At 43.0% G+C, this 14,251-nt stretch overlaps 1 pseudogene; it reads left to right on the top strand.

Moving 5' to 3' along the window:
- The window catches only part of LOC131250644 (phosphoinositide phosphatase SAC3-like), a 74,128-nt pseudogene extending 62,194 nt beyond the window's left edge, over positions 1-11,934 (top strand).
- Positions 11,935-14,251: the final 2,317 nt, after the last annotated feature.

Below are 14,251 nucleotides of genomic sequence, written 5' to 3' on the forward strand. Positions count from 1 at the left end.
CAGAGGGTCCGTGACCACAGAGAAGATTGAAAGAGGAAGACCCCCTCTAGTAGTTTTTAGCAGCAACATCGTTGACGGCCGTAGAGGCATAAGAACCGTCCATCCTTCCGAGCACCAACAACACCTTCAGCACTACCACAGAGACCGTTCACGGGCGTTTGCTTTAGATGTGGTAAGACATAGCATCCTAAGTATGAGTGCCCCCATTTTCAACAACAACGACCTCTTTAGGGGTGGATATACACCTCCCCAGCAGGCCTAGCGCAAGTTTTATATAGCTCAGCAAGACCCTCAGTCATCAGGAGTCGCTGACAATTCGCACGACCAGGCATTAGGACCATCTTATTAGATTAGTCATTGATGAGATGGTGAGGCTATAAGGTATTCTGGTTTTGATCGTTTCTGATCCAGAATTCGAGGATCGTTATAGTGTTGATGATGCGCCTTGGGAGGGCAAGGTTGAGATTAGAGAGCGTTATCTTCATCTTTTCGTAGATTAATTGTGCCTTGTCATATATAATTGATGATGTTTCATCTTCCATTGTCTATTCTGTAAATTTCGAGCATGAAATTTTTATTAGGTGGAGAGAGCTATAAGACCGGTATCCTAGCCCGTTTCGTTCAGTACGCGTCCGCAGTCCTCTCGGTCCAATTATGGTGACCTGCGATCTATTATCAGCAGTTGCATGTGACCCTGAGTCGTATCCCATATTCCTGAGTCAGCATGACTCGAGATTTGTACCCTTGTGACCACCGTCGCTGCAGTTCCGACGCCAGGTCTCGTACGCCGATGCGATACCCGAGTCAGGAGATGTGAGCCCGCATTCAGTTTGAGGAAAGCACCGCTTTTTCTAATCCCAAGAGAGAATGTCTCATCAATCACATCAAATGTCAAGTACTTCATCCTATCATGTTAAGTACAAGAGCATCCCCAAAGTCAACTCTCGCTCTTATAACACATACATGTCAAGTACACCCATCATTCCATCACTTTTCACCCATTCCTCTCTCCCATCACTTCTCTTACATTACTCCTTCTCTCATCTCTCCCTCATTACTCCCAAGCAACCCCATGAGAGTCCAATGTCCATGCTCCATGAGAGGAGAAGCTTGGTGTGGCCCACCTTCCTACCTACCATCTCCACCATCCAAAGATCATCTTGACCGTTGAAATCGATCCCTTGGAGCTGTAGAGGCTATAAGCGGAAGAAGGAAGAGGAGATCAAAGGTGAGTGTTCATAGTATTTGATTTTGATGTAGGGCCCACATATGGTGGGACCCATCTTGATGTATGCATTGTTTAGGGAGGGCCCATAGTGGCGGGGTCCCTCCCTCTCTCTCTCTCTCTCTCTCTCTCTCTCTCTCTCTCTCTTTCCCTCTCTTTTCCTTGATAGCATGGCCTAGCTTGATATATTATCCTCACCATCCGATCTTGAGGCCCACCATGTTGCTGCCCATTTTTTTGGGATAGATCTGATGAAGGAAAAATACAAATATCGGTATGATCCTGAGCTAGTGGGCACGTTGTCGTTGACCACACCCTGATGCATGGTGTGTCCATGCCGTCCTACGTGAGGACCACCATGATTTATGGGTTTTATCTGGACGGTGAGGCTCACTTGAAAGGGGAAATGGATTGGCTGGGTACCTCACACCAGTTGGTGTATTGAAACCACCAAGCTCTGTGAGTCCCACTGTTATGACATCAGCAAGTGTGGTGGGTCCCACCATCTACACCGTCCATGAACTGGATAGGTGGGAGCCCAACACGATGTATATGTTTCATTCCATGCCATCTAGTGGACGGTGGAAATCCACCTTGATGTGTGTCTTACACACACCGTCCAGCTGCTTGAATCGTGGGCCCACCCCACACGTGCAACATGTGTGGGTAGGTGGGACCCACGTTCATGCATTTGTTGTATATCTGCACCGTCCCTTTGGGCGGTTCTTGTGAAACCCACTAGACATATGAATTTTCATCTAGCCGTCCATTACTGGACGCTGGACATTGCAGAACTATAATACAAAAAATAAATAAATAAAATAATAATAATAATATTATATATATATATATGGTGGGCCCCACGTGGGACGCACCTGCTAAGAAAAGGGGATTGGCTAGTGTATCTCACTCCAGTCATTCAACTGACGTGAGACGTCAACAAGTTCCATGGGACCCACCATATATGTATGTGTTTTATCTGCATCGTCCATCTGGACGGTGCCATGTATAGCCCCACCAGGATGCATGTCGCATCTGCACTATCTATGCAATGGCCCACTTTAATGTTCGTATCATCCATCCATCTGTGGAAACCCACTGTGATGTATGGACTAGATCCACACCATACAGATTATGTTTGAAAGTGCTGGACAGCGTTTAAACGGTGCTGTCAAATGTTTGGATGGTGCTGATTTACATGGGAAATGTTTGGATGGTGCTAATTTACATAGATGATGTTTGGATGGTGTTGATTTGCATGGATAATGTTTGGATGGTGTTGATTTACCTGGACAATGTTTGGACAGTGCTCATCATCGTTAGCGGGCCGTGTGCCCCATGGATTGATAGTGGATAGTGATACACATGTTACACCACTAACTATTGAAATGATTTTTGGTGTGGTCCAAGCCTACTTGAGGCCCATTGGTGCGGCCCATCCATGGGGCCTTTCTGCCTTGTATTTGAGGCCCATGTGATAGGGCCCACCTGCCTTGTATTTAAAGCACATATGATGGGGCCCACCTGTTTGAATCTGAGGCACATGGGCAAGGCCCATTGTGATATATTCGTGGCCTATGGGTAAGGCCCATTGTGATATGTTTTAGGCCCATGTGCAAGGCCCACCTGTTGCTTATTTATGGCCCATTGGTGCAGCCCATCCATGAGGCCTATCATGATGTATTTTTGCCCCATGTGCGGGGCCCACCTATTTGTACTTTTGGCCCATGTGATGGGGCACACCTAGTTTGTATTTGAAGCCCCCATATGATGAGGCCCATGTGATGTGGCCCATAGTGATGTGTTGGGCCCATATAATGAGGCCCATAGTGATGTGTGTTGGTCCCATGTGATGCGGTCCATAGTGATGTGTGTTGGGCCCATATGATGGGGCTCATAGTAATGTGTGTTAGGCTTGTGTGAGTGGCCCATAGTGTTGTGTGTTGGGCCCATGTAATCGGCCCAGAGTGATGAGTGTTAAGCCCGTGTGAGCGTCCCATAGTGTTGTATTTTCGGCCCATTTGGTAAGGCCCATTGTGATGTATTTCCGGCCAATTTGGTAAGGCCTAATGTGATGTATTTCTAGCCCATTTGGTAAGGCTCAATGAGATGTATTTTCTGGCCCATATATTGTGGCCCATTTGACATATATGGGGCCCATGTATTGCAGCCCATCATGATGTACATGAGGTCCATGAGCGAGGCCTAATGTGATAGATATGTAGCCCATAAGTGAGGCCCATCATGATCTGTATTAGGTCCTTGAGAGAGGCCCAAGATGATGTATATTGGGCCATTATGTGAGGCCATGAGCCCACTATACATTTGGCTCCATGAGGGCCACTCATGGGAGCAATGATGGTTAAAATGTCCACATTGATGGGCGATGATAGTTAAATGTCCACATAGTGACCTTCCCTTAGGCCATTTATTAGGTCAATTATCGATTCCAATTGTCAAGGCCGATTCCAATTATCGAGGCCGATTCCGATTATCGAGGCTAATTCTGATTGTTGAGGCCGATTTCAATTGTCGAGGCCGATTCTGATTGTTGAGGCCGATTCCGATTGTCGAGGTCGATTTCAATTGTCGAGGTTGATTTCGATTATTGAGACTGATTGTCGAGGCCGATTCTGATTGCTGATGTCACGCCCCAAACTCGAAAACCAGGCTCACAAAATTTCCGATCACCAAATCTGGTGTCGATAGCCTCCGTATTACCCCATTCTTGGCTCCTAGTGTCCATATGCTAGATTCCGATGCTAAGATCCTACAAGGAGAATTTTTCAATGTACATTTACTCATAATAAGCATAACCACAAGTTTACCCATATCACAAAGGCAACATCATCATATATCCACTAATATACACATTTGAATACAATGCTGAAAGGGAAATACATATGTTAAAATCAAAGCTCCAGAAGTCAACTACATGCTCCAACTTCTATGCTGTTACAACCTAACATCGCCTGCATGCATCTATCATTCATAAGCTTATAGAAAGCTTAGAGGGTGGTGTAAGTGTATGCATAAGATAAGTGTCAAGTATTCAATAAAATGCCATAATCATATAATATCGAAAATACTGGTAAGATCATGAATCATACGATATTGGAGTAAGCAAAAATACTGACAAGTTCATGAGTCATACAATATCAGAGTACGCAATACAAATCAGCTATGCAAATGAGTAGTCATAAAGAGTCAAGTATTAGATATCGAGGATGTAATGCAATATGTGGTGCAAATGACCATGCATAAGTGTGAAGTCGAGATGATAGTACGTAGTATTGCAGGCTATGGGGTTCATCACAAGGGACTTCTATCCAAACTAGTCACATACCTAATTTAGATAATCAAACTCAATGTAGTAAACTCCTGATCTCAGGTTAGTCGCACGTCCCAACCGAAATCCTGGCCATTGCGAAGGTACACGAAACAAATAGTTGCGCACCACTAGCCCGAGTGGATAGTGAATGGATAAGTTTACAATTACTCCACAAATCAGTACTGTACATCTCTGGGATCATCACCGGGGTCTAGTACACTCTACATGCAATTGTCACCCATTAGATGTGCAACCATGCAAGTGGAAGAGACCTCATTATCCGCCTCGTCAGTAGTCAGCCAATATCTACCTGGCACATCGATAACGAACCAAATCACGAGCTGGTCAAACTCAGCCTAGCTATGCACCCTACCCTTTCACGGGTAAGGTCACACCCCCTCCCAACAGACCATGAAATAGTGGGAGATGCGGCCTACTGGCATACGGCCCTCATGCACTCATATATCCACTCAGTCTCGACGTTGGGGTGTCTTTTGGCCTCGGAGGTTTATGAATTTTCACCTAGGGCCATTTATGGTAGCCTGATGCTAATAACATATTTCTGGTGTCCCATTTGGCCATCCACGATATGCCTGTGGAGGCTACAACTCTGATGTCGCTAGGGTGTACAGTAATTACAACACAAAATGCAAGATGCATGAGTCGTACAATAACAATCCAGTCATGCATCAATCTTGCGCATACCGTGCGCTCATGAGAAATAACCTCTGCCTATTAGGGAGTCTCATAACAACCTGTCCAATGACATATGCAATGGTTAACCACATCTCATAATAAACATGCAGATGATGCGTATGGGCATGTTTTATGGTGCTATGCTGTCACATACTTATAATCGGTATCAATAACCGGCATCAACAATCGGCCTCGACAATGTAGACATTTTACTAACATTTCCCCCAAGGAATGACCCACATAGAGCCTAACATATAATGGACACATGACCTCGCACAAGGGCTTAATATACAACACCATGGGCCTCACTCAAGAGCTTAATACACATCACGGTGGGCCTCTCACATGAGCCTAATGTATATCACAATGGGCTTCATCGCCTGTCCCTCACATGCACCACAATGGGACTCATTACATAGGCCTCATATACATTACATTGTGCCATCAACATAGGCTAAATACACATCACAATGAGCCTTAAATACGGGCCTCATATACATTACATTAGCCCTCGACAATAGGAATCGGCCTTGCAATCAGAATTGGCCTCGATAATCAGAATCAGTCTCGATGATCGGCCTCAACAACCCGAATCGGTCTTGACAATCAGAATCGGCCTCGATAATCAGAATCGGCTCGACAATCATAATTGGCATCAACAATCGAAATCAACCTCGACAATCGAAATCGGCCTCAATAATCAGAATCGGCCTTGACAATCGGAATCGGCCTTGATGATTGGCCTCAACAATCAGAATCAGCCTTGACAATCGAAATCGACCTCGATAATCAGAATCGACCTCAATAATCAGAATTGACCTTGATAATCAGAATCGGCCTCAACAATCTGAATCATCCTCAACAATCGGAATCGACCTTGACAATCGGAATCAGCCTCGACAATCGAAATCGGCCTTGATAATTGGAATTGGCCTCGACAATCAGAATCAGCCTCAATAATCAGAATCGACCTTGATAATCAGAATTGGCCTCGATGATCGACCTCAACAATCGGAATCGGCCTTGACAATCGGAATCGGCCCAACAAAGGGCCCAAGGGAAGATCACAATGTGGACATTAAACCATCATTGCCCATCAATGTGGACATTCAACTAACATTGCTCCCAAGTAGTGGCCCACATAGGGCCAAATATAAAGTGGGCCCATGGCCTCACACAAAGGCCTAATATACATCGCAATGGGCCTCATTCAAGGACTACATATGCTTCACATTGGGCCTTGCTCATGGACCTCATGTACATCACAATGGGCTGCAATACATGGGCCCCATATATGACAAATGGGCCGTAATATATGGGCCGAAAAATACGTCTCATTAAGCCTTACCAATTGGGCCAGAAATACATCACAATGGGCCTTACTAAATGGGTCAAAAATACATCACAATGGGCCATAATTTCATTACATTAAGGTGGGCCCTACACATTTCAAATGGGCCACAAACAAATCAAGGTGGGCCTTAACGGAATGGGCCACAAATACATCAAGGTGGCCCTACACATATAGTAGGTGGGCCTACACCTCCAAATGGGCCCACTAGATAAGCAGCATGGATATACAACACATATATCAAGGTGGTCCCCACCATCCAAATAGACTGTGCTGATGTATAACGCATACATTAAGGTGGGCCTCATCCTATAAAATAAATGGACAACATGGTTGGAACACATTCATCATGGTGCACCCCAAACGCTGACGGACGGTGTGTATAAAACACATACACAATAGGGAGCCCTACCGTCCATAAGCAGATGGACGGTGTGCATATAGATTACATACATCAAGGTGGCTCCCATCCCACATGTGCAACATGTGTGGGGTGGGCCCCACACATGAAACATGTGTGGGGTGAGCCCCACACGTGTGCCAAATGGGTGGGTAGCAGGGATAAAATACATATATCATGGTGGCCTCACCCACCATCATCTAAACAGATGGATGGCTGGAATAAACACATGTATCATGAGGGGGCCCACGGATGGATGGTGTGGATGTACAACACATCATCCAGGTGGGCCACGTGAAGAGGGGGGTCCATGTCCAAAAAGAAAAATGGACGGACGGTGTGTACAAGACACATACATCACACCAGCCTACAGAGCTCGCTATGCGTGGTAGCCCAGCCAATCCATTTCCACTGTAGGTAGGTCCCATGCGGGGTCCACCAAAACGTTGATTTTTTCCATCCAATATGTTTATAAGTTCACAAAGACCTGAATAAAGAGGAAAAACAGATATCATATATATCTAAAACTTCTGGGACCCAAAAAGGGTTTCAATGGTAGACATTTAACCCCTGTTACTTTGAAGTGTGGACCACCTGAGTCCCATGAGTGGCTGATTTTTGGGGGATCCCAATTTCCAAAGGGGACCCATCAAATGCATAGTGTTGATGATCAACACGCATTACGGTAGGGCCTGAGGTGAGGCCCACTGACCCTGCCCGTTTCCAAGTACTAGGACGCTGCTTGCTGCAGCGTCCTCTGGATGCTGGCAACAACAGCGTCCAAGGTTGTTAAACACTTTTTTTTTATTTTTCTAAGGAATTTCATATGTGGGGTCCACATCAGGACAATTTAGTCCACCGGCTAAGTTCTATGGCTCATGATGGGTCTAACAAGCCCAATATTCAATATGTTTTGGTATGTAGAAACATTAAAGTGGGCCCTAACAGACTTTAACAGTAAATATCATTATTTTCTATGATGTGGCCCCTTGGAGATTTGGATTGACTTCATTTTTTTCGCTTAAGGACTAAAATGAGCTGAGAGATTGAGTGGACAGTGTGGATTAAATACATGCTTCATGGGTGGGGCCAGTCGTGGGTCCCACACTCCCCCATTTAAAAGTTGGGACGCTACTTGTTGTAGCGTCCAGACACCTCCACACTCACACTGTGGTTGAATTTCACCACCTATGTGGGCCTACTTAGTGGACGGCATGGGTAAAATACATACTTCATGGTGGGGTCCATCCGGGTGGGCCACAAGGTCTCATCATCATAAAAAAAATGAAAGAGAGGGAGAGAGAGAGAGAGAGAGATGTGGTGTGATGGAGGGACCCCACCACTACGGGCCCCTCATAGATTACAACACATGCATCAAAATGAGTCCCACAACAAGTGGTCCCTCAAATAAAAAAATCAACAGTTGATCACCCACCTCAAGATCTCTTATTCCTTCTTCCATCAACGTGTTCTATAGCTCCAAAGAATGTGATCTAATGGTTGACATAAGGCATGGAGGGTGGAATTGGGTGGTAGGAAGGTGGGCCACACTAGCTTCTCTCCTCTCCTTTGGAAGGTCATGGACAATTACTCCCTTGGAAGCTTGAGAGTGAAAAGAGATAATGAGAGAGAGAAAAGTGATGGATGAAAAGAGATGGGATGGGTGTAAGGGATGGGTTAGGTTGAATTTTCGGTGAGAGAGGGATGGGTGGAGAGAGAGAGAGAGTTGACTTTAGGTAAGGATGGTGTAAGAGGGGGATGGTTACTTGTACTTGACTTGATTTGATTGATTGATTGATGTGTACTTGATTGATGAGACATTCTCTTGGGTTTAGCAAATGTGTGGCATTTTTTCTCGAATTGAATGCGGGCCCACATCTCCTAGCATGGGTATCACCTCAGTGCACGAGATGCAGTGTCGGAACCGTGGTGACGGCACGTTCGCAAGGGTACAAGTCTCAGGTCGAGGTGACTCTATAATACGATATATGACTAAGGGTCACACGCAACTGCTATCTAGGCATCGCGGGTCACTAGAATTCAACCAAGAGGACCGCAGAAGCGTAAGGAATAGTACGGGCTATGATATAGGTCTCATAGCCGAGGCCAATTGTCGAGGCCAATTATCAGGCCGATTGTATAGGTCGATTATTGATGCTGATTGTATAGGTCGATTATCAATGTGATTATCGGTGCCAATTGTTGATATCGACTATGAGTATGTGACAACATAGCATTATGATACATGTCCATATGCATCATCTACATGTTTATTATGGGATGTGGTTGACTATTGCATATGTCATTGGGCAGGTTGTTATGAGACTCCCTGATAGGCGGAGATTGTCTCACATGAGCACACAGATTGTGCAGGATTGATGCATGACTGGATTGTATGATTCATGCATCTTGTATTATGTGTTGTGATTACTGTATGCCCTAGCGACATCAGGGTCGTGCCTCTATAGGCATGTCGTGGATGGCTAGATGGGACACCAAAAATGTTTGGTTCGAGCATGTGGGGACTTTAAATGTCCGTGGGTGAAAGTTCCTAAATCTCCGTGGCTAGGAGACCCCCCAACGTCTGGACCGAGTGGATATATGAGCGCCCGAGTGCCGAATACCAATAGGCCACATCTCCCACTGTGTCATGGTCAGTTAGAAGGGGTGTGGCCTTATCCGCTCGATTCATAGTAAACAAAAGTAGGTCGACATTAACTAGCTCATAAATGGGTCCGCTATTAACATGCTGGGTAAGTATTAGCTGACTACTAGCCAGGCAGATATGAGGTCTCTTCCACTCACCTGGTTACGCGCGATGGGGCAACAATCTAGTTTAGAGTGTAGTAGACCCTGGTGATGATCCCAAAGATGTACAGTACTGATATGTGGACTTATTGAGCAGGAGTTGCATACTCATTCATTCATTCATTCACTATCCACTCGGGCTGGTGGTGCACAACTACTTGTTGTGTACCTTCGTAATGGTAAGGATTTCGGTTCGGGCGCGCGACTAACCTGTGATCAGGAGTCTACGACATTGAGTTAGGCTATCCAAATTTAGGTATGAGACTGGTTTGGATATAAGTCCCTTGTGATGGACCCCATAGCCTGCGATACTATGTACTATCATCCCGACTTCACACTCCAGCTTGGTCATTTCATTCGCACCGCATAGTGCATTATATCTGTGGCATATGGTATTTTGGCTTGCTATGTTTTCTTCACTTATATGGTCTAGATGAGGTTGATGGTATTTGTAACTCTTCAATATTTACATATTGCATTGCATCATCAGCATCAGATATTTGGCTCTCTATAATTTTGCATTTGCATAGCCGATCTGCATTGCATGACTCATGGACTTACTAGTATATTTCCACTTACTCTAATATCATATGATCCATGATCTTGCCAGTATTTTCGACATTGTATTGAATACTTGGCACTCACCTTATGCACACACTTGCACCATCCTCTAAGCTTTTTATAAGCTTATGCACGATAGATGCGTGCAGGTGATGTTAGGTTGCAGCAGCATTGAGCTTGGATCATATAGCTGACTTTTGGAGCTTTGATTTCGATATATGTATTTTCCTTTCAGCAATGTATTCAAATGTTTATATTAGTGGATATGTGATGATGATGTTGCCTTTGTGATTTGGGTAAACTTGTGGTTATACTTATTACGAGATAAAAGTATGTTGGAAAATCCTCCTTGCAGGATCCCAGGATCAAAATATAGCGTATGAATGCTGGGAGCCGAGAATGGGGTACTACGGAGACTGTTGGCACCGGATTCGGTGATCGAGAATTTTGTGAGCCTAGTTTCCGAGTTTGGGGCGTGACATCCTCCCTTAAGGTATAAACTGTTTTCATATATGCATTAATTCTATTTAGTACTTGATAAAGATTCAAAAATGTTAAATTCATCATCCTCTACTTTTAGTCCTGATACTACAGTGAGCTAAAACCATATTTGGACATACTTTTTTTTATTGTTGCTCTTAGTCAATTGATTCTACTTCTTCTTCTTCCTTTCTTTTTTGGTGGACCTATGTGTTACAGGAACAGTGATGCTAGTGACAAGCAGCAGTGTCCTTAGAACTAATTGCATAGACTTCTTGGATCGAACGAATGTAGCACAATATGCCCATGGTTTGGTTGCTCCAGGAAATCAGCTGCAAGCCTTGGGCTTCATAGATGTCCCAAAAATTGATCTAGATGCCCCTTTGTCTAATGCTTTGATGGGGTTTTATGAGACAATGGGTGACACGCTTGCACACCAATATGGTGGTTTTACTGCCCACAACAAGGTACTTCTACACTGATCTAAGTCAGTCTCTTGATGGAAGTTATGGTATAAGTTTTACACTGGTTGCCATCCTTACACAACCCCCACTCCTTTATCTATGCTTGGGATGGAAGTGAGAGCACAAAATGCCCACAGGTGCAATGTGATAGACTATTACATAGGTTGATTACAATCAAGCGCTATCTAATAGTCTAGTAACATTTATGTTTTACTTTCTGCTAAACCACCACCAAATGTTGGAGATTAGAGACCCATGGGCAATTGAGGAATAAATGGTTTACATTTTCTTATCTCCTTAAACACTTGCAATAGCCAGTCGCAATTAATTAATAGCACTCTAATATCTATTAATCATCATGCCATGATGTTTCCCAGATATTCTCTGAAAGAAGGGGTCAATGGAAAGCTGCCACCCAGTCCCAAGAGTTCTTCAGAACACTTTAGCAGTACTACAAAAATGCTTACATGGATGTTGAAAAACAAGGCGCAAAGTACTACAACGGTCCTATCAAATGTCTAGCCATGTTGTGCACATTTGGCTTTTTGAACAAGTAGGTTTCTAGGGTATTTCCAACCTCAAGATGGTAAACTAGCACTTCAATGTTGGGGGGTGTAACTTTTGTGATGGAAATGCAAGGTATTGATACAATAATTTTTATTCACTATCAAAGTCTTGTCACTGTCTGGCCAACACTTTCTTTTGGTCACTGAAATAACCACTATTCCCTCCCCTATAAAAATTCAAATAGAAACATGAGAAAATGCAGTTAATTATGTTGCTCAAAAAAAAAAAGAACTGGTTAAGTTATCCAATCTAAAGCATTAAAATAATTTGGCAAAAAGTGTCACACCATGTAAATCAAATACACAATCCCAGTACTAAATATTACTAAATAATGGTGAACTTTGGATAAATTCATATGAATTCTTTCTCCACCACTTGAGAAATTCAAAGGTTGATTGTGCATTTTCTTTCATGTATAATAGGCAGCGACATCAGTATCTCACAGAGTCCTCTCAAACACAACTAGTAGAAAATGGATGTCATTACTGTTTGGTCATTTGCATGGACAGCTGAGGTAAGCTTAGATGTTCATGCATTTCCTTAGACACACTTTTATAAGTATGAAGAGTCATTCATTAGATTTCTCAGGCTAATACGATGAAGAAACATTTATGCTACTGAAACTCATGCCTCATCAAGCATTTTATCCCATTTATATTTTCAATTTTGGTACTTTCTTTGGTTTCATGAAGTGCACTCCAAAACATCTACTACGGTCTACATGTTGCGATGTTGTGTATTAATCAGGAACTTTGATTTGGTGGGCCATAACCTAGATGGAATGGTGATCAAACTGTGGCAGTCATCGAAATAATTGTCCCCAAAAAAACAAAAAGGATGGTTAGACTTCAATGATGAAAATGATGGCTGACTAAAAAAGGAGAACCAGTCCACATTCCACAGGCAAATCTCATAACATTCTGTTGGATGGATTCAACCAATAACTAGGATATTTAGTCTATGGCCCATCTATGTGGTGGCCTACAAGATTAATTGCCCAGATCACCCCACGTTTTGCTTTTCCCTTTATGCAAAATTAGAATTGTCTTTTGTCTTATACTTAAAAGACTTCATGTGGTGGATGGGCAAAAATTAGCCTTGTAAAGGCTAGAGTAGCTTCATTATAACATGTGCTAGAGTCAAGCTTCATAGCACAGTTGATTTGGGGCCCTTGATTGATCCCAGCCCACCCATAATTAGCCATCTAAAGGCTACAATAGTTTCATTTATAACATGTCAAACACACGGGTGCCCACACACACACACACAAACAAACACCTATTTTATGTACACATATTTTATTCCTTTATAGTTGTGTAGCCCAACTATTAGACTAGCAGATTTAACAATGGACATGGATTGGTTTTACAAGCCCATGCTCAAAAGAAGCCTCTTGCTGTTGATGTGGATTTGGATGCCATTGGATAGAGCAAGGCATGTGAAAATCTAAGTGGGGTAGATATTGCCGCTTTGGCATGACTTTAAATTTTTTGCATGGCTTTCTATGATATCCAAAGCTTCTATATCTTTATTGTTTTTCTTTTTAAAGCATATGTCCAATCCAAATATTTGGAATTTGGATGAGATATTTGATTTTGATTTCTTCCTTTTCTATTGTGTAGACTTCATTCTCTTCTCAAATAGGTTGGTTTGTTCAGGGCTTTGGAGAAATGGGTGTATCTAGTTTTCGATGTGCGCGTTGATAATGAATGCACACATCTAAAACTAGATATACCTATTTCTGCAAAGCCCTGAATGAACCAACCTATATGAGAAGGTAAAGTCTATACAATAGATATGGAATAAATCAAAAATCAAATATATCATTCAAATTCAATTAATTTTTATTTTTTTAATTAATGAGAATTGTCGATGGCTAAAAACTGTCGTAAACACTGACGGTTTTGGTTGTCACTCTTACCATCGAAAATGCCAATGGTTTTAGCCGTCGGAAACACTGATGGTTTTGACCGTCGTCCTTACCATCGGAAACACTGACGATTTTAATCCGTTAGCGAGCAACGCCAATGCACCCTTTACTGACAAACCTTACGATGGCTAAAATTCATCGGGAAAGGTCATTGCTGATGGTTTTTAAATGTCGGTGTTTCTCTATTTTTTGGGTAGTGAATGTACAAGTTAGTCCATGTGGATTCGACCTCGGTCTCACCGAGATTATTACTACATCGCAACCCTACACTTAAGGTTGTAAATAAGTTTTTAGCGCTGTTGCCAGGGACTACAACTACGTTTTTCTAAGATTTATTGGTATTAGAATTAGGTTAAGATAAGGGTTTAGTTTTTTGTTAGGTTTTTAGGATAGGATTTTTTCTGAAGTTGATTTTGGAAACTTACTTTATTCCCTGTT

The sequence above is a fragment of the Magnolia sinica genome, chromosome 7 (assembly GCF_029962835.1).
Source record: "Magnolia sinica isolate HGM2019 chromosome 7, MsV1, whole genome shotgun sequence".
In the NCBI taxonomy this organism is placed as follows: domain Eukaryota; kingdom Viridiplantae; phylum Streptophyta; class Magnoliopsida; order Magnoliales; family Magnoliaceae; genus Magnolia; species Magnolia sinica.